Genomic DNA, 19,226 nt, shown 5'->3' with positions numbered 1-19,226 from the left:
AATAAATAAATAAATAAATAAATAAATAAATAAATAAACAAATAAATAAAAGAGAAGGTTGAAAATGTTTAGGGAGGCTGGGGCCTACAGGATCACCTCCTCCCTCTCTCCCAGCTGAGATTGGAGCTGCCTGCTTTGCAGAGCTCTGCCCCTCCATCATTTTCTGTTCCTCCTTGTTGTCTTCTATCAGAATCATGGACTCATATAACTTCAGAGCCAGAAAACTCCCAAAAGATTGCATTCTGATAAAAGAGGAAACTGAGGTCTAGAGAAAAGTTAACTCTTGAGTTAATGGACAAACGGTGTGAGACAGGTAACTCACACAAGCCTTAGAGAAGGCAAATTTGAATCCAAACTAGAAGGAATCTGGAATACATGGAGTGGCCATTTCTCTACCCATAACTGCCATTTTTATTCAGAGATGAGAAGGCATAGAAGTCCAGAGAACTTGTGATAAACTACTGCCTGTATTGACATCAAGAGAGTATAGAAGTCAAGTATCCTAAGGGCCAACATTCTCTCTCTCTCTCTCTCTCTCTCTCTCTCTCTCTCTCTCTCTCCACATAACTCTGGTTATACTATTTAAAAGCCAAAAAGATTCACAACTCTGGCATATCCCAAAGGAAACAGGAGGAAGCTGCCTCTTAGTGCTGGGAATGTTGAATGCTGAGTGGTGGACCCTAGAGAGCTATTAACGAACCATGGAGTTAGATTTATATTAGAGAGGTGGTAATAGAAACCAGAAACACACTGTTAACATCATCCCAGTCTGTTCTTTCACTTCTCTCATCTGCTCTTATCCTTTTCATTACTCCTTAACTAAGCTAGCCTACAGCCCAGCACTTCTCTAATTTATTTTTCTGAGCACATGTTTCCTGTTGGGGCACACAAATCTGGCAATAATTTAGTAACCTATGAAAGCGATTGTGCAGTATTTCTTCAACCTCAGCTCCATGAGGTCTTCTGTATATCTTATAGTAATTCTCTCCATTTGTGTGTGTGTGGGTGTGTGTGTGTGTGTGTGTGTGTGTGTTCTTGTGAGTGTGTGTGTTTGCTGTGCTTCACATGGTCATTCTTGGTCATGAATGATTCAAGTTATATGAAGTTATATGAAGTTAATCAGCCACAACTTGCTATAACTGACATAAAAGTATCAAGAAAAGAAAATGTCTTTGATGTATTTTTGACTTTGTAGTTCAACTCCAGGCTTTCTATGCATGTCCTGTGTTGCAAGAAGTTTGGTTCTGCCAATTGGAGGAGACTGTGTTTTATTCATTTTTGTTTGACATTAAAATTTCTGTAATATTCAGGATTACCCTCATTATAATTCCAATTGCATTTTTCTCTTCACCATTGTCACCCCTTTTTTCATTCACCTCATTACATACAAAGGCAAATACTCCCTAGAAGAGTGGAGGAAGGTAAGAAAAAGAGAGAATCTGATTAAAACTGTGTACTGAAAATGTGTCCTCCCACCCACCTCCACTGATACAGCACTGGAGGCTGTTTTCATGTGGTGGATCACTGCACAGTGTCACACTGAGGTGCACAGGCTGAGCTTGAAGTTAGCGCCTTTGATTTGGGAGTCAGGAGCTCTGCACTTTATGCAAGTTGTTCATGGGATAATAAAGGAATTCTGGCCATGGAAGAGCTAGAAATAGACCTGATCACTCTGCTTCAGGCTGAATTTGGTGCCTACTCAGTAGTGTGGGTGGGTAGGTAGTTGAATACTATAATCTGCTGAGGACCACAGGCCCAGAAAGCTGCTTGTTTATGCTAGGTTTGAAGTTGCCATTTCAATTTTCTCTCTCTTCTAATCTCATAGTTGTGCCCTTTGGGCAACATTTTGAATTCCCCTGGTCCTTAATATTTTTTTTTCTTTTTGTTGAGTTGTTTTGTGAATTAAAAGTAATATATTGGAAATATTGGTTGCTATAAGCTCTCTCAGCATGGCTGTTTTCTATGGTTATGATTGTGTTAATTAATTTGAATTCACTTCTTTTGAATGAATGAAGTCTGAGCAACACTTTAAGAGGTCTGATGGTTATACTTGCATGTAAGGACAATGTAACTGACCTGATATTGCTTGTCAGGACATTCTTCCTAGGTCTTATCAGGACAGTTTGTCTGAAATATATCATTTTAGATATAAAATCTTGTTTCACATCAGAACTCTAGATCATGGCATTTTACTAAAAGTTTAGAAAAAAAAATTTGAGCAACAAAATGTTCAATGTTATTACTATACCTATCATTTTGTGTACTTTTGAGCCAAAAGTTGCATAAGGTAATGTATTTTAAGTGTATTTTAGCTATCTATACTACTGACTGGACCTTTGAGTATGCAAAATAAAGACATATATATGTATATATATGCAAATATATAATTTAAATTAGATGATATATAACATTATTAATGTTTTTAAGGGCCTAACTCCCACTGTTCAGAGTCACTGTCTTCATAGTCTTAAGTCTACCGTTAACTGCACAGTGTCTTTAATGTGTGATAGATTACAGGCTCCATCTGTGTAAGGGACCATGAAATTTTACTAGAGATATTTAAATCTTACTGTTTGAATCTGAAAATCTGACATCAATTTGCCAGTGGTTTTCCTAAGCACTATCTTGATCATGGTTTGTGATTTCCTTCTTTGTAGCAGTAGTTTGTTCTCTATCCATTTCTCAGTGTAGGCCCTGAGAACTTTCCTCCATGTAACAAAAGAAAGGAAATGTTGCTCTTTAGTTACTATGTTATCTTGTCTGCATGTAGAATAATCTAGTCAGGATGTAGGATTGCTTACTGAATTCTGATTACTAATTTTTGACTGAAAATCATTTAAAATCTGGGACAAATTTAGAGAAGCTCCTTAAGTTTGGCCATTTCACTTACCTTCAGAAGAAATGGAGAACTTACATGGAAATTTTCACCACTTGGTATGTTTTACTTTTTTGTGTGTTTTCTAGAAATGACAAAAAAATTGGGTAGAACTTGGATCCTAGCATTCAAACTCACATAGTTAGCTTTTCACTGGGCCATATGTGTTATGTGCCCATTTAACCTCTTGGAACCTATTTGCTCGTCTATAAAATAGAAATAATGATAACTGTGTGAAGTTGGCTGCCAGTAGGATGAAATCAGGTGTTCTATGTCATGCACAGTATGTATTCAATAACTACACATTTAACTTGATCAGCTCTACTTTATGCTCAGGTAATGTGTGCATTGCAAACAAAAACAGATAAGATCTTTACTGAGGGGGGAAGTTCTTAATCATAATTCTCTCTGACTGATGTAGACAAGATTAAGTATGAAATATCACCTACCAGGTTATCCAGCTTTTTAAACATACTTGGAAGTATCTTATTGAACTATCTTTCATCGAAGTTTGGGAATCAACTCTATGAATTGTGAAAAATATGCACAGTGTCCACATAAACTCTGGATTGATTGTCAAGTTCTTTGTAACAGACACTCAAAATTATTGATTAGTAAGTGATGTCTTAGAAGACTGTGGGAGGGATCAAGATTCTGCCATATCTTTGTTTTCTTCAAAATTATTTCTCTCAAGGAATGTAAATTTTACAGTCAAAATTCAGTTTGGTGGGTGAAATAGTGTTAGTGACACTCTCTAAGGACGGAGACTTTATTTTACTCTCTGATATGTCAGCATCTCAGGGGAGTACCTGCATCCAATAAATAATCTTTGAATGACTGATGGAATTTCATTTAATAAACATTCCTTCCAAAGGACTCAAATATGTGTGCAGGTACCCATACATAAGGAAGTTTGCCCTCAGCAATCTACAAAACTTAATGAAAAATAATCATGAATACACTGACTCTACACAGGCAGACACACACACACACACACACACACACACACACACACACACACAAAATGTGCCCCACTGAGTGGCCACCTTATGTTCAAAATGCTGTTGTCTGAAAGTTATATGATGTAGTACATTCTTATTTTCAGTATTGTCGTTAATGGCACAACTCATTTCAGCTCTCTAGGACTTACCATCTCTTCAGTTCAACAAAGTCTAAGACTAAGGTGACTTCAAGCACTGAGATCCTAGTATTCTGAGTTCATAACTGATTACCTAGGAATTCAAGACTCCTGGTAATTAGGAATATATAACACCTAACATCAGGAAACTGGTTACTAAAATGCAAAAGGGAGTAACACAGCATGAGAAATCTAGGACGAGTATTATGGCAGATACAACAGTTTAAAAAAAAAAAGTTAAAAAAAAGAATTAGAGAATTTTCAGGTTTATTGTTAATTTGGAATAGAAAAATACCACATTCCAACTTTTTTTCAATACCCGCTAACTCTTTGATTGTAAATTGACAGTTATAGTCACTAAACCTCAACTTTTAACTGAAAAAGTGGGATATATATTTTTCTTCTTTTTATGACAGTTGTTTCAAGAATACTATGACATATAAGTATTTGATACATGAACAGTACTCAAATATAGGTAATATCTCACTTTCTTTTCTTTGGATTCTGACTATTTTCTGTGGGAGTGGGAACATTTAACAGCTGTGATTAACTGAAGTATAATAACTAATAACTGAGCATATAAATATGGACTTTTTCTTTAACTTTCCTGTCAAAATATATAATATTATTTTTTATATTTTCCCAATGCCAATAAAAATCATAATGAAGTCTAAAATGATTATAAACAATTAGTCAGAATTAAATACACTTCCATTTTACCTTTGGTACAGCAGCCTTCTAAGTTTGTGGAAGCATCCACATTTATAGAAGTTATAAGTATAGTTTAATAATGACAATAGTAGCTATCATTTTTGGTCATTTGGTAAACACCAGGTACTATATTTTGAATATAACATTTTTCACTTTAACTCTCATCTAAAAAACAGACAAAAAGAGGTTAAGCAATTTGTCCAAAATAATATGACAGCTAAGTGTGGGCTGGAAATAAAAGCCACCAATTTCCTAATTTAAGACCCCAGAATCAGTAAACTCAAACTTCTTGACATGGAAACAGACCAGGTAGTTCACTATCATGTAAACTAACTTCAGTCTGAATACTTCAGCAAGGATGGAATATCTCTAGTTTCTCTCCATCTACTACTTGAAGTGAGAATTCTCATCCACTTGGGTCATATACTTTGCATATTTTTGTCAATCCTCAGTCATATCCAAGTGTGGCTCCAAGTAACAGAGGGACAACTTCTAAGAAACATCCAGGAAAAATTACTCTAATTCATCCAACATATCCATGGAGAAAAAAAAAAGGGATTGCAAAATGCTATGATATTATCTAGAAATTTAGGATTATATGAGAAATACAGTCAATGCTAATAAATATGGGCTATAGATACAATATCATATACACTAGATAAACTTCTATTTGTGAGCACTCAACATATGATCATATTCTTTTTGCTGTTTGGCCTCTATTTAAAATTTGATTCCATGCCCATATTCCACCTTAAATACCTAAATGGTGAGGAGTTCCCCCTTTCCTCTCTACATTTCTAAGAGACATTCCTCTGGTTTGTTTTGAGATCCAAAACTCAATTCCTAGCCATCTTATATAACGACACTCCTAAATAAGTCTCTATCACCAACAAGGCCTTCCTTACTTATGTGGGTTACCTGCAGGCCTCACAAACTTGCACAACTGTAATTGATTACCCCCCCAGTAACCTATATATTTACAGTTTCCAGTACTGATACCATTTTAGTAATATTGATATCCCTTTAGTGTTCCTATCCAAGCAGTAATCAAATCAAATTGTAAAATCAGATTCTATCTGGCATGCTACTGTCTTAGTCCAGGTTATGTAATTTCTTTTCTAGCCATATCTAACTAGTCTTTCTGATACTCCCAACTCTTCTCAAGCATAGTTCATTATTCGTTCTTCTAGAAATATTATCTAAGGAAATAAAGCTGAATGCCTTTTTCTCTGTAGTCTATAAATGCATTGATAGAATCAAATCCATCCTGACTATGCCATCTGACCAATCTATCTATACCTTCTGCTGTCTACCTGCTATACTAAATGTTTCATTCCCCTGGAGATATCCCATGCTAACTTGAACTTAACTTGTTCAAGCATATCTTGTCCAAGATATGTTCCACATGTCAAAACTCAGAGCAAGTGCCTCTTCCTGCAGAATACTCACAGCTCTTCCTGATCCATGGATACTCTCTGTCCTCTGCACAGAAACATCGTGTTCATCACCTGTCACAGCTCTTGTCAGTGTAATGCATCTACTTACTTGGCTAAAGCTGATTTACTTTGGATACAGACTCCATCATATTCCTTTGGTCACTTCCAACACTTACCACAAATATTAACAATTTATTTTGGTAGAACCTTTGAATGACTGAGCGTAGAAAGGTAACATCCTGCAGTTTGTTTTCTGATGTACTATACTATTTTAGCAACGCACTTGCCATTAGGGACAACTGTTAGCATTACCCCTCTAGGGATCAGTGGTTCTAATCTGCTTTGCATACAAACATATAATGTGTTTCTCTACTTTTAATTATAGAAAACATATACATGTCAATCATCCTTCTTAAAATGGATTAATATGCATTGATACATATGGGACAAAGAGACGAGTATGGGGGTCTGGAGAGACTGCTCAGTGGTTAAGAGCACTGGATTTCTTGCAGAAGACTTGGATTTGAATCCTAGCACCCACATGGCGACTAACAACTGTCCGTAACTCATTCTTCTATGGACTTTGCACAACATGGGTGCACATATATACATGCAGGCAATACATTCATACACATAAAATACAAATGATAAAAATATTCTTAAAAAACAATGGGGTGAATAACAAAGATACGTTAACTTACACAACTTTATGAGCACATGCACGATTTCTGGTTGGCTTTTTGAAATATAGATAATAGCTGTCTTTGAGGATTCCATTTCTTAATATAGATATGTGTATTTTAGTGCTAAATTTATGTGTTAACTATAGCTGTTAATAGGCTTATTGTAAATTTTTTGATGTACCTATAGAATTGTGCATTGCACAATATTCACAGCTATGTAAAGTTGGCCTTGCTACTCATGAATGGCTATCAAAAAAAGGCTATGTCTTTTAAGCCAAAGGAATGCCTGTAAGAGGATCTCTGAAAAGAGAAATCAGGGTGTGGTGAGTGAAGATCTTCTCCTTATTAAAAGTGCAGTTGTTTTTCACAATATATGAACACCTGGTTTTATGGGATCCAGTTGCTTTGGTTGTATGCTTCAAAAGAACACTTCTTCCTTTCCCTCCTGAGGAACAGCAGAATACACTGAACTAGATGAAGGACAATGCACAGTGGTAAGCTCCTACTTAATTATGTTTAAGTCTTCTTCAGCAATAGTTTGAGATAATAGTCTTGGGTGTTTTGGAATACTTACTTTTCATTAAGTCCTTTTTCAAAATTTTGTTCTAGTTTTAGATGGTATCTTTCCACTAAAAGATTAGAATTATTAATAGTTAAGTCATAGCAGATAATAATGCATTAAGATTAATGCTTACAGTCTCTGGAATATCTTTACATTTCTTTTAATTCTTTCAACAAATTTGAGTCTCAGAACTTTCTAAGAAGTTACATCTTCACTACTGTCCTATAAGATATAGCATGAGGACTTGAGAATGGACACAGGGGATGATTTCCTCAGAAGAAGCAGTGATGAGTTTGGTTTTTTATTAGTTTTTAAATTTTTTTGAAACGTATTTATTTTTATTTTATGAATATGAGTTTTTTGCCTGCATGTATGTAAGTGTACCATGACCATGGAGGCCAGTATAATAGGTTGTCAGATTCCCTGGAATTGGAGTTATAGTCGGTTGTTAACTGCTATGTTGGTGCTAGAAACAACCCAGTCCTCTGAGAGAGCTCTTATCCTCTGAGGCATCTATCCAGCCCTTGGTCCTTCATCTTGCCAAACTACAAACTGCTGTGATCACAGTTTTCTTTAGAGTGGCACATTTGTTTATCTTGTCAATTTTGAACAATTGATGGTGGAAAATGTAAGAAAATCTATCCATCAGATTATGTTAATATTATTGTTATCATTAGTAGTAGTGGTAGTATTAATTTGCTGCTAAAGTAGATATGGGATTGAGTGTAAAGGTTCACAGATTCAAAATGATAAGATCTTTCTTCTTTGGATGACTAATACACTCTCTGTTCCTGTAGATGTGGCCCAGCATAGACCAAGTTGATTCATATTTAGTGCTACATAATAGGGACCCTATTGTCAATGCAGAAGCTCATTTATGGGTTGGTTGTTTATTAGTCCCAAAACCAACTGCGGTATTAAGGAATTCACTTTCAGGACAAAGGACTTGTGTTCTTTAACTGATGGCTTGATAATGGTACAAGTTTCAATAATTAAGACATTGAGATTCTACGAGAGCTGCATGACCTTTGAAAGTGTAAAGATGTCTTTCTCCTAATGGGCTTTTCATCTGGACCCCAGCCAGATTCAGTGTGCTGATTTTTCACAACCTTGGGGTGAAAGGATGGGAGGGTGAGAGAAAGAGAGGAAGACAGAGAATAATCTCACTGCAGCTGTTATGAGACAACAGAAGAGAATGTTAGTAGTTTTAGTTGGTGGAACTTTGGAGAGAATCGCTTAAGCGGGAACCAGAACATGTGTTGGATTCAAACACATCAGGAGGAGGGGACAGGGACTCCTATTGCTAAGTGAAAACACAGAAAGTCAGTAGCCACCCTAAAAGAGTTAACACTGGTGTTCAGGAAGGAAAGAATGGGACTATGAAGGCTTTCTCTGTATTGTTTGAATGTTGCCATGGCAATCGTTTCCAGCAGAAGTTACATGTTTTTCAATTCCCCAAAGCAGCAAGCAGGCTTTCCCTCTCGCCCTCCCTCCACCCTTGCCCGGCTGCCTTCATTCCCAGTCCTTGCCGCCCTCTCTTCTCATTTCCCTCTACTCATTCTCCACTAGCAGCAAGAATACCCCCCAACTCCAAGAGGTCACTTGTGGGCAGAAAGTGATTCAGACATATAGTCTTCTATCCAGGTTCCTGTTTCCCCCCTTCTGTTTATGTATTAAAGACCTAATTAGACGGAAGCTGTGGATGGAAGCAGGGTTGAGGCTTTCCCTTGTTGGTAGGACACAGAACATATTATAATGGTTGGTGTTGTGGTAATATGTTAATTGGATCGCTCCAGGCAAGTGCAGAGCAGCAGTCTTTGACAATTAGAAAGAACAATGACTTTACTATGAAGCAGCCCCCTCTCAGAATCAGTGGAGGGATTAGCATGCACTGCAAGTCTCTGGAAGGTTCCTGTATACCCAAGACAGATCTACAGTTGGAAATGTCTCCTGTCTCTTTAACGCTAGAGCGCTGCCTCTGACTTAGCTTGTTTCCTGGCAAGGGAAGCAGAGTGAGGAGAGATCTGGCTAAGTGAGACGCTGAGGGGACCCTGTCCTGTTGCAGACCTAGATCATAGACTATATCGTGAGGAAATTAGATGGAATCTTTGCCTGCTTAATGCACGTGTCTGGTGAATTGTGAAATGGGTCTCATTAGAGTCTTTCATAGCCCGGCATGTGCCAAAGTGCTTTGCCGGCCGGCACAGAGCCATCACTTCGGGTCCAGTCCTGCTGCTGTTCACTGCAGCCAAGAACGGACAGAGGCTCTGTCTGTATTAAAGGCTTCGGTCCCATCACTGTCTGTCTACTGTTCATTGTAAGGTCCCTGTGACCCTTTCAGCACAGCCGGGGACTAAGCATCGCACATCCCCTAGGTGTTTATGGAGAGAGAATGTTAAGGATTCCTGGCATCACTAAAGGATTTAAGACAGCTATTGGATGCTGACACCCACACAATGTTTTTCCCAGGCTCTGTACTTGGTTTTCTCTGCCAATATCCCCAGATACTCACTTGAAAGAGAGGATGAGTAGACAGGGGCCAAAGAAGCCACCTTTGTGATATTAGACACAGAGGAGAGCTTTACCTTTTTTTTTTTATTTTTTTTTTTTGCTTTTTGCTTTTTTTTCAGATTGGCATACTAAGGATTTTAGTATGAAACTGTACCTCGCAGTGCATAAGCTCCATCAGAGCTGTTCGCTTCCATGAACTGAGGATGGCACATTACAATTGCTTGCTCTTAAATGTCCTGTCATTCTAAAAGGTCCATGACATTAAGGCATAAATAAACCTTGGAGACAAATTGACCCAACCTTGAGCCATCATAGGCTTTTAGCAAGCTACTCACCCACCTGAACCTCAACTTTCCCATCTGCAATGTCAGAATAATCATAGTACAAGTTGTGGTGAGCTATAATTGAAATTACATATCACTTTTATCAGTTCTTTCATGCCACTAAATATTTGTAGAAGTAACACAATTTCTTACCCCCTTCCTGTTGTCTTTCCCCCTCTTCCTCCTTTTTTCTTTTTGTTTTTTTCTTTTCTATTTTTTCTTTTAAGACAGGGTCTTATCTGGGTGCCTAGATGGCCTAGAACTTGTCATGTAGACCAGGCTGTCTTCAAACTTGCTGTGATCTCCCTGCCTCTGCCTTGTAGCTGCTAAGATTACAGGCATGTTTCACCATACCTCCCAAAGACGTTTCTTCCAACATTATGTGAAATAGTCACTAGACTAGACTTGTCTTTTAAGAAGAAAAGAAGTAAAAGTGACTAAGTGAAGATTTTTTAATGACAATGGAAAAGCATAATTAGAGGACAAATTTCTAGTGCTTCAGGGATGGCTCAGCAGTCAAGAGCATGTACTCCCCTTACAGAGGATCCAAATTTGATTCCCAGCACCTAAGTCATAAACACCTGTAACTGCAGCTCCAGGGGAATCTGATACTTCTGTTCTCCTCGAGCACCTTCATTCATATGTATATACCCACATATAGACATACACATGTAAAAAATTAATCTAAATTCTAAATTTAAAAATGAGAAAATTCCCGATATTTTCTTTATAGCCTTCCAGTTTGGAAAGTGAATTAATAGGACTGTTGATTTTATTGCTTTTATTTTGGACACATGATTTCCTTTCATCCATAAAAATTTTTTAGATAGCATTGATAAGTTGGGCCTGTCTCACAAGTGATTAGCTATTATTGTCTTTTATTTTGCACACATGATTTTCTTTCACACATAAAAATATTTTAGATATCACAGATAAGTTGGGCCTGTCTCACAAGTGAGAGGGGAGTCTAGAGAGAGAGAGAGAGAGAGAGAGAGAGAGAGAGAGAGAGAGAGGAACTGGGAAGGGCAAAGGGGTCTAAAAATTTACTACACAGTCCTACAAGTTTACGGAGTTCAGACATAGTTTGATCCAGTGTTCGCAGTGTGACAAAGACCCCTACTATTTCTCTATAGTTCTCATGGCTTAGTCTTCTCCCATGAACTTCACATTGTGAAGGCATTGCTTTTTATTTCTTCAACCATTCACTAAAGAAAGACCCACAGGTTTGCTATATCATTTCCAAGCAGCATCTCAAAACCTAATCTGAATGTACTAATGAAGGTCCTATGAATACTCATAGACTACCACTGGATTCAAAGGAATAGAATTGAAGATCAAATGCACCCCTAGATGAAAATTAAGGGCTACTGACAGACAAAATGGATTAAATATTGCTGATTTCTAAAAACCCCACGAATTCTTACCTTTTATAATAGAAAAATCACATGTATATATACTGTGTTGGGTGGTACAGCAAAACAGTAATGTTTCACAGTCTAACCTGCTAGAAATGTTCATTGGTTTTTATCTGTGATGCTGTATCTTCTATAGGTATTGAAGATTTAATGGTCATCTGAGAAACTCTCTTCTTGGAAATCTGGCTGGACCTGTTTTAGGGAAACGATCTTGTCTTTGTATCATTCCTCTCATCTCTGAGGAGCAGACCCTTGTTTTAGAAAGGGAGTTTGCAAGCTTACCTGAAAAATGAGGAAATAAAAGCAAGAACAAAAGAATCTTTCAAATAATGACAGTTCTTTGCAGATGTCCTTTAAACTGCCTCAAACAGGCACACTCCTGCTCACCCTCACCAGCCACACACATGCTTCTGTTAGCTTTGATTAAAGATAATTTGGCAATATGTGGAGTCTCAACAGTGATGTGTCCTCTTTCTGATCTCTCCATTTTGCCTGTCCTGGGTTTGGGTTACAAACATCATAGCATGGTCTACTTTGTATCTTCTTTGGCCAAGTAAAGGAAAAAATGCTTTGGATTCAAATTATCTGCTTACAAGTTCTTCAAAAAGCATGTGACTGCTTACCTAAAGAATTAATTCTTGTGGTATTAATATGTTTGAATTCCATATTGGGAACACAATGTAATTTAATTCATATTTATGCAGTTACACGCTTAGAATTAGTTATTAAGCCAAGTTCATATGCTTCTTTAAAAGGCTGTCAGAAAGAAAACAACTGGTGAAGGAGATTCTTACTGTTACACTAGAACAATAACATTTCCATCTTGGCTATCTCCTGTCTTATAATTGGGATATACTGTGTGTGATTTATCTTAGTGCATAACTGCAGTAATAACACTATAAAGAAAATCAGTAATCGATACTTTTTATTGAGTGATTACTATGTATAAACTCCATTTTTTTTTTTTTTTTCAGTCGTTTTCAGACAGGGTCAGACTCCCTGTAGCCCTAGCTGGCCTGGAACTCACTATATAGAGCAGGCTGGACTAGAACTCACAATCTGCCTGCCTCTGCCTCCAGAGTGGTGGGATTAAGGTGTTAGTCACCATGCCCAGCCTAAATTCTTTCCTATTTGTAAACATTGAGTCTACAAGTGAATAACCACCTATATTTTGTAGAAGAGGAAAGGAATATTAGGTAGACTCAGTCTCAGACCCAATATTGCAGAATCAACAAACAGCAGGACTGCTTTAAATCAGATTATTCTGATTGGTTTTCTACTAACTGTTCTGACCCCCACATGAGACTACTTAATAAAAATATCGTAACTTGATTTCTTCAAGCGTAAATAAAAGACCAAGACATAGAACAGTTTTCTTTGGCTTTGTTGCATTTTTCTTTTCCTTCCTCCCCTCCTATCCTTTTTTGGTGAATATGTTCAGTTTTGACAATATGTTACAGTGCTTTAAAGCCTCTAGTTTGTCTCAGAGTGCCGCCCAAACCCAAAGTGTGAAATTGGGAAACAAAAATTCTCATGCACTGCTTTAAACATACAAACCACGACGACGATCACCACAAATAAAACCCTGGAGTCTTATAGGAGCCCTGTTATTTATCTTAAATTGGTAAGAGTGAGGAAAAATTTCATAACCCTGTGGTTTCTGACAACTAAACTTCTAATATCAGTAGAGATGTTAACTAATAATTGGCAGCTGTCTCTCTTAAAATGTGACAATATTGCTGGTCACACACTTAGCTATACAAACAATTCCTTTGTCTATCTTGTCTCAGTTTAATGATTGGTGCACATCCTTCTCCATATGCAGAAATCGTTTTCTTCCAAAGCTCTTAGGACTCTTTATCATTTTCCCAGTGCGATGGTACATGAGAGAGGTAGAAAGAGCTGTCACAGTTACTGTCTTTATAAATATAGTACTAAATGAACTTAGGGTTTTTCAATTAGTTAGGCACTGGACCAGATGGAAGCAAGGCTCCCAATCAGCCCAGACTCCTTCAGCTATCCCCTTTTATTTTGCATAAGAGTCAGACATTGGAACAGCAGGGAAAGCAGGCACAGCATGGCAGAACTTCAGCATCTAAGGACACAAACACTTGCTCACTTGCATACACACACAACCTGGATCCCCAGGCCTTTATTTCAGTGTCCTGAATTCCCTAAGGAATGCCTTCTGAAGGCTTTTGCCACTTCATCTTTCTCTGCTATTCAAGAGACGAGAGAAAGGACTGCACATTGAGGCCACGGGCTATGGATTCAGGTCATGTGCAGTACCAGAAGATTCTTCTTCTTTTCCTCTGCTACCTATCTGACCTAAAATCTCTTGTGCAACGAATATAAAGTGATTTTAATATCATTTTTGCCTTTTGATCCTCAATTCTAAAGACTTTTTATATTATTTTTTTAAAAAAAAGATGGGAATGGTTCGCTGCGACTGCTCACTATTTTATGCTCCCTGTTCTTCAGGCTGGTGAGGCAAAGTAGAATCTTGCTTCTTGTTGTCTCTAGGATATGCCCTTTCCTACCCTGATTCAGGCTTTTAGTACTTATCAGGCCTAGATAACTATAATCACGTGCTGACTTGCCCTTCTCCTCCCAGCCCGTCTTTATCACCAGCTATTTATCTTCCAAAAGCACTACATTTTGTGCTGCCTACCAGCTAACCCTCACTTGTGAAATAGATTCCAGACCCCGTAGCCTGGCTTTCCTCCAAAACCCTTTGTATCTCAAATCTTCTTCCCTCAAATAATCCTGTATGAATTTCCTGGCTGTGCTGTATTGGCTTCCATTTCCTGTGTCCTGTTTTGTGTATGCTGTAGCTCTGTAAGCTCATGATTTGTTTCATGTAATGTGCAGGCCGTTTGAGGTCACCCTTTGGATCTGCACCTCTGGGTCAGCTCCATAATACCTTCATATATAATATTCATGAATATAATTATGCATGAATTCATATGATTCATATGTTAGCCACTTCATAACTGAAAGACTAATGTGTTCTGCTTTGAAAACTTTTACTACTGATTTAAAAAGTTAAAACACAAGCATTGTTTTGGGTTTTGATAAATTTGTATTAATTTTTCTAATAAACTCTCATCCGAACTATGCAACTTTCTTCATTTGGGATACCCACAAAGTGTGTCATCTCTGCAACAAAGGGAACTGTCAGAAATTCCCTACGGAGTTTCTTTAGAGCAGCTATTCAAAGCACAATGATTCAGATAGCAACAGTGTCATCCTTGAGAGCCCTGTGGCTGTTGACCTAGCAGGGTTCTGGACTTGCTAGTGAGAGACAGGTGCCTTTGGTGGGTCTAATGTGCTTGTCTTCTTTAGAAAGCTATCTGCTTAGGTTGCTCTGTGATACTGACTGGATGAATGAATTTGCCAAAGGAAATTGTTCATAAATGCAAGCTGTTTCTTCTTTCAACTGCCCACCCTGCTAATGTTCTAAGGAGAAAGATGAAGTGGGCAGTCTTAGTGTTTTCAGTCTGCTACCTCGGCCTACGTACTTCTCTAATATAGCACAGTAGCCCCTAATGAATCTAATCTACAAAGTGGAAAGATGAAATCTGCAGGAACAGATAGAAGGCACAAAGCAGAATGTCTTCCCTTCCCCAAAGTATCACACATGTGCAGGTTAAAAGAATGACTTGGAATTTTCCTCTCTTTTCTTATAGGGCAGTAATTTTGAGAGTAGAGAGTATGTATTTTAAATTTTTTTCTCCAAATGTTATTACTTGACAAAATAAATCCTAGACACCTATGACAAAGAGCTGCCATGTCTGTCACCTTCTTCCTCTGTGAAAACTTTGAGCAAGTAGCTTTGAGTGAAAAGAGATATGGGCTCTAGGCTCACTAGCTTCCCCAGCAGCCTCCTTTGATGGTCATTTCCCATTGCTGGCTGCCTTTGTCAGATGGAATATTGCACTGCTACTGGCCATAAAACTCTAAACAAGTTGCGTCCCTTTTGTTTCTGTAAAATGAGGGGTTTGATTCAGAGTAACACTCTCCAATATTCCTTTTAGCTCTCTAACAGTCAGAAACATTTCATAGACCTATTTTCAGATAATAGAACAGAGCATGGAAATGCACTTCCTTGCTCCCCTCAGAGTTTCTGAATGGCTTATTTCCTTTCCTACATCTTCTGAACCTTCCTCTGTCCTCTTTTCCATCAGGCTTATTAAATGTATTCATTTTTCTTCTATCTACGTTTGGCCAAATCCTCCATGTTGCTCTTGCCTTTTGTGTGTGTGTGTGTGTGTGTGTGTGTGTGTGTGTGTGTGTGTATGTGTGGCTATTCCGCAGGGTAAGCACTTAATTTCAGACTTGCTTCCACTAATTAACTACAAAATTAAGTAGGTGAATTCATTGATTCGGCACTTGATTTTATGTTTATATTACCTCATTAAAAAGGAAGCCCTGGATGTGGCCAGAGGCTTGACGGGAAATCTCCCCCGACTCCCCCTGCCCCTGAAACCTCCTTTGACTTCCCACACTGCATATCTATCTTGCTATTTCTCAGAAGTATTCATGTGTTTGAGGAGCAGCCAAATGACTAAGCTGCATCCAACAGGAACTGTATTCTTTATGATAGAGGAAACAATCAGTTCTTGCTTGTTTCCTTCCTTGGCTTCCTGACCACAGTTCCAGTTTTACTTTTGATATACCTGGATAATTCTTTTTGTAGGCAAAAAGATTAAAGTGATAGGTTTTCAGTCACAAATGCTCCCTCAACCTCTGCTTTCATGTTCCCAAATCATAAAGAAATAGTCCTACATTCCATCTTATTGTACCAGAAAGAACTTAGATGAATAGCTGTCACAGGGTTCAACACCCCACATCAATATCTTCCCCCAGCTTTCTGGAGAATCTAATTTTGTTTAGCATCTAATGATTGTATTATGTGGCTTTGGTCTTTGCCTTAGCAAAGACTGACCACCTTGGGTGGTAGCAGTGTTGACTATGTCGTGTAGAATTCTGCATACATATTTTAAATCTAACTTTTAATTTTTTTGAGCATTTTATATTTGAGTACCTCTTATACATCATTTTCACCACCACCCCTCCTCCTCCTATGTCCCCCAACCCCTCTGATTTTTGTGACCACTGCTTTGATAATATATGTGTTTGATAATATATGTGTGTATGTGTGTGTGTGTGTGTGTGTGTGTGTGTGTCCATGTATACACACACATAGAACCTACTGAGTCCATTTGGTGTTTCTTGTATGTACATGTGTTTAGGGCTGACCACTTGGGACTGGATCAAGGAACTTAACAGAGAACATGTACACAATGCTGCAATGCATCTCTTTTCCTTTTTTCTGACCATTTGGGACCAATCAAGGAGCTTATCCCTGGAGATAGATAAGTCTCCCTCTTTCAGCATCAATTAATTGCCCATGACTTTTCATCTAGAAGTGGGACCTTGTGAAATTTCCCCCATTGAAGATGACATGTGAACTGGAACTGTCATAATGCAGGTCTTATTTAGGTCAGTATATTGTTGAGATTTCCTGGGTGCAGTTTCCCTGTCACATCCAGAAGACACTGTTTTGCAGCAGGCATCCGGGTCTTTTGGTGCATGCAATATTTCCATTCTCTCTTCCGCAGTGTTTCCTGATCCTTAGGTGAAGAGGTAGAAATTTAAAGATGTTTTTCCCTATTTTTGTGTGTCATCATGGCTTCTTTCAAGTCCATGCAAATAGTGTCTAGCTTATGATATGTTTTATGGTAAAACAGAATGGAACAGAGTTTATAATGGAGTAGTGGTCATTGTAAAGAGGCCCTTACTTAGAGTCTTTACAAGCAGTTCAGTGCCTTGCCTGAAGTATCTGGGGGAAAAAATTGTATTGTACATGTTCTCTAATTTTATGTGCCTTTATGTGGTACTCTCCTGTTAAAAGTCATGAAGCGGCATCACCTTAAGGTAGTTCTTTATTTCCACTTATCAACATGTTCTGATTATGGGAGCATATTGATATTATCTTTCTAATGCCATATTAATAATTGCCTCTGTCAATCATTTCTCCTCCAGCACTTCATGTCCACAGATACCCAGGTACTTATCAGACATTTAGTAATTATACAGTCTTATTGTCTATCTTCCCCCCATGATTCTGAACTTCGCCTGTGTAAGAAGCCTGACACCTTCTTCTCTGTGTACCTCTTTGATATCAAGTAGTTACTCAATACACTTTGCTTATGAATCAAAATAGTGTAAATAATACTTGTATAAGAATGCTCAGTTTCACAGTGATTTCTAATTAAAATTGAACCAAAAGAAACAATCCCAATTATAATTTCTTGCTACAAAAATACCACTTTTTTCTGTTTTTAAATTAACTAACAGTTACATGGCCCTTGGGGAATTTTTCTTTCATTTGTGGTGTTATACCTTAAAATATAATAAATGTTGTAGCACTTTTGCCTTTCCTCCTCCATATTATAATTTTCAGTTATTCAAGAGAGATTTCGGTTTCCTTTATATTACTCATGGCTCAATGGTAAGTGATTCTTAGCATGGTTGTACATGGAGCATTGACTAATGTAGACTTCCAGTATCCTCTTTTCATAAGCTTCAGTTTTTGAATCAGACATTTAGGCATGGCTGCATAAATGAAGGTTTTATTCCACTATGTTCTCAGACATACATTTTATCTTGTTTTCTGATTTTTATACGGTTGGAACCATAATAGTCACATTTGTGAAAAAGTTTAATTAAAAATTTTCAGCCCTTGAAAAATCATGTTTGACATAAAATGACCACCAAATAGTTCTTTATTCAAGGAACTCTCAAAATATTTTTTCATCATTGGCTGTGTCTCGCACAGCTCTTACTCAAAGCAAACATTTAGGCTGTAATTTATTCCAAATTATATCTGTGCTTAGTTTCTGTCCAGTGTGAAGTGTTCATCGTAGTGTGCAGCCATGTGTTGGTTTGTCATGCTGAGAACTTTCATGATATTTTAAAGCACTGACTTCAGATAGAACCTTGTGAAACAGGGCAGAAGGCCATCCTGACTAACTGCATCAACAGTTGAATGAATAGGAGATAATGTAAGTTGCCTTCTCACTATGGTTCATCCTTATTTTGTTAAATCACAGAATGTGATAGAATAAAATGTTACCAACTGATTTTCTGTGTCTATATGATGGTAAAATGAACACATCAAAGTACACTGCGTCCATGTCACAAAAACTTCACTGATACTCATGTTACCTCACCCACATTGACAAACTGGGGTCTTCAGTTGAAGATGACTGAAGGACTCGGGTGTCATCCTCCAGGCATGGATTCAGTGGTAAATAGGAATACTGCTTCTATGGTTCCATTTAGCAGAAACAATCCAAAGCTCACATTCATGAAGGCTATTTCACCCAACATGTTTACTGTGTGGCATGTTACCCACGAACAAACTGTGCTAGTTTTGAAATCTCTAGTATATCAAATTTCAAAACCTACTTAGGGAAGTAATTTAACTTTCCTTCTCTGTGTTTGTGTCTGGTGATATAAGGAAAGTCACTGAACCCATCTCCAGTTCTCTTTCTTGTTATGTTA

The 19,226-nt window shown here is 37.7% G+C and overlaps 1 protein-coding gene across 2 annotated transcripts in view; it reads left to right on the top strand.

Moving 5' to 3' along the window:
• The window catches only part of Lrrc4c (leucine rich repeat containing 4C), a 213,611-nt gene that overhangs the window by 31,759 nt on the left and 162,626 nt on the right, over positions 1-19,226 (top strand). The gene's annotated exons all lie outside the window — the stretch shown is intronic.

Source organism: Nannospalax galili, unplaced genomic scaffold, assembly GCF_000622305.1.
Source record: "Nannospalax galili isolate Female #2095 unplaced genomic scaffold, S.galili_v1.0 scaffold203, whole genome shotgun sequence".
Lineage (NCBI taxonomy): Eukaryota > Metazoa > Chordata > Mammalia > Rodentia > Spalacidae > Nannospalax > Nannospalax galili.
Note: the sequence above shows the minus strand (reverse complement) of the source record. Positions and strands in the feature narration are given on the sequence as shown.